This window comes from Phytophthora infestans, genomic scaffold (assembly GCF_000142945.1).
Source record: "Phytophthora infestans T30-4 supercont1.28 genomic scaffold, whole genome shotgun sequence".
NCBI classification, from domain to species: Eukaryota; Oomycota; class Peronosporomycetes; order Peronosporales; family Peronosporaceae; genus Phytophthora; species Phytophthora infestans.
Genome location: NW_003303731.1, coordinates 1386153 through 1388683, shown reverse-complemented (window position 1 = coordinate 1388683; position 2531 = coordinate 1386153). Strand labels below are relative to the sequence as shown.

The following is a 2531-nucleotide window of genomic DNA, read 5'->3' as shown; positions in this document are numbered from 1 at the left end:
CGGAGGCGAGGCGCTTTCGGAATGGCAGTCTTGACACCATTCATCTATGGTCCTACCACGTTCAGATCTACTCAAGACAAATTTGGCTTTTTGATTATTATTTCGTGCTCTGGATTATTGCCACTTTAGCTCATCCGCAAGGTTGCAAAGCACAGCCCATGTAGTCATCTTTCCAATGTCCACAGAACGCTTTTCGCAGTGCTTGTACAGCTCAAAAAGCGGAGTTAGTGTACTAAGTTGATTGAGCTGAATTCTCGAATACCTAATAGTCGAGATTTTGTTTTTAGTGCGTCCAGTTACTAAATGATAGTTCAGAGTTAGCTTTCGCCTACTGTCCCTTTTGATGTATACGATCCATTGCAATTAGAGTGGTTTGGTTCGCTTCCTAGGCGTGCGACAAGTGATCCAAATCGTGTGATCATCCTTTTCATTTAATTGTTAAACGTTATCAGATTTATACTTGGTTTGCTTAAATATTAAGCATCCGGATGTCTTATGGATGGAACTTATGCGTACGTATCATTTGGCTGCTCTCAGGTCGAGCTGAGAATGAATGAAAGTTGTCATCCTTACCTAAATAAAATTAGCTTTTTATCTGCAATTATGAATCGTGTCAACGCAGATATTGGGTAGTTGATCATTTACGTCTTCTTTCCAGGGTTGGCTTCAATTAAGCCGCCCCTGCAAAGCGAAAACTGTAAATTCATTAAAAGCATCATAGAAACTGTTCGAGCTGTTCTCAGAACAGGTATGACCTTCGAAGTGTGGACACGCTGGAATACTTACTTATTTAGTCGAGCAACAACTGGTTGCAGTGAAAGGTGAGAAGATTGCGTGCGTAAAGGCAGTCGAAAAATCAACTTTTCTGTTGCGACCTGGTCTGATTTAAAGCCGACCCCATAAGACAGTCATTAAATTGGAATTCGTGTTTGGGTCCTAATCCAAAAATCCTACGCCAACATTTTAATGGGATCTCAGTTAATTATGCATGTGAAAAGTCGATATTGTTGTAGTCGGCGTAGTGTAGTGGTTATCACGTCTGCTTTACACGCAGAAGGTCGCCGGTTCGAACCCGGCCGTTGACACCATTTTTAACGACTCAGGGCTTAGAACGAAGGTCTTCATTTTATTGTTGCGGCGCCACTTGCGCCACGATGTTGGCATTTACTCAGCGTATCGATTGCTGCATTAATCGCTGGTTTTTACAATGGACAATCACGGAGACTGCCTCAGGCTTGAACAACATGCTTCTTTGCGAGATAGTATCAGTTAGCCAAGCTCACGCCTAGGATCCTACAAAAAACGACGATGAGATTCATCACACGATAAATATCCGGCAAGAATACTTGTAGCTTAAAAATGACTATTTGAGCAAAATTTATATCTTAACTCAATGAAACAATAAATTGCATCAGGTGTTTTCTTCAAGAAGTTTTAGATTAATCTCACTTCGGAGCTGGTGCCTTAGCGTTCTTATACCAATATTACCAAGCGCGACGCAATCAAGACTGCGAACGCGTTAGAAAGCTACAAAGCCGCATCAGAGAAGCTAAATATTACTCGCACGACCCTTCGCGACTGGATAGACGATAAGGAGAAAAATCGTGAGCTTCCAGGTGCCTAAACAAGTAAAACCTTTAAGTGACAGGGCGCGGCGCCGCAAAAGGGTTTAGTAGCATTAAATGCTACGAGTCCATTCGAAAGTAAAATTTTGCTTAGTCTTTTTTTAAGCTTTTTGCTTGGGCCTTTGAAAAAAAGCCCTCATCTTTTCGTATCTAATCGGGAACAGATAGCCAAAACGGAAATCTCGTCCGACGGAGGGTGAGTGATGGCACAGCACGCGGGTAGCTCACTGTATGAGCCTTCTAGGAAGCAGACTACACAGGAGTGCCGGTGAATAACAATAAGGAAGTGGTTACAGAACTGGACTGGCCTAGATAAGCGGAAAAGAAGTGTAGGCCGAGAACCAAGCTTCGAATAGTTGTGAAACCCAATCTTCAGTCACCCTTTTCAAGTGGTTCTAGTGCCCGTTTAGCGATCGGAAAACATCTATCCGCTTCTCCTTGGTTTCTAGTTCATAAAATGACTAAAATCTTTTGTGTTTGGATAGGCCCAGCCAGATCCAAGATTTTTTCAAATGCGATCATTATTTTTGTTCTACCTAAGTTTTTTTTTGAGTAAATGAAGGCACAATCATAAAGTACAGACGCTTAGCTTTGTGATGGTGTGGGTAACGCAATTTTGAGGCTAAATAGTTAGCAGTCATTTCGTTTCCAATGGAATGCATTTGAAAAATGTGATAACAGACGAAGGGGTAAATCATCTTTTCCATTAGTTAACTTTAATATAATGATTAAAACTGTTTGTTTCCTATTATTTGTGTACAGGTCTGATGATATAATACTTCAAAAAGGAGCAACCAAGATGGTTGAGACAGTGTCTCGCTGGTGATGAGAAGAGACTAAGCGCATTAATGAGACTTTGTCAGCGGTTTGCATCACAATAATACTTTTGTCTTGTTTTTCAAATTT

At 41.1% G+C, this 2531-nt stretch overlaps 1 non-coding gene across 1 annotated transcript; it reads left to right on the top strand.

The window, feature by feature from the left end:
- Nucleotides 1–1012: 1012 nt before the first annotated feature.
- On the top strand, nucleotides 1013–1085 carry PITG_28036. Its single transcript has one exon. It is a non-coding gene; the product is annotated as a tRNA-Val (tRNA).
- The last annotated feature ends 1446 nt before the right edge of the window (nucleotides 1086–2531 follow it).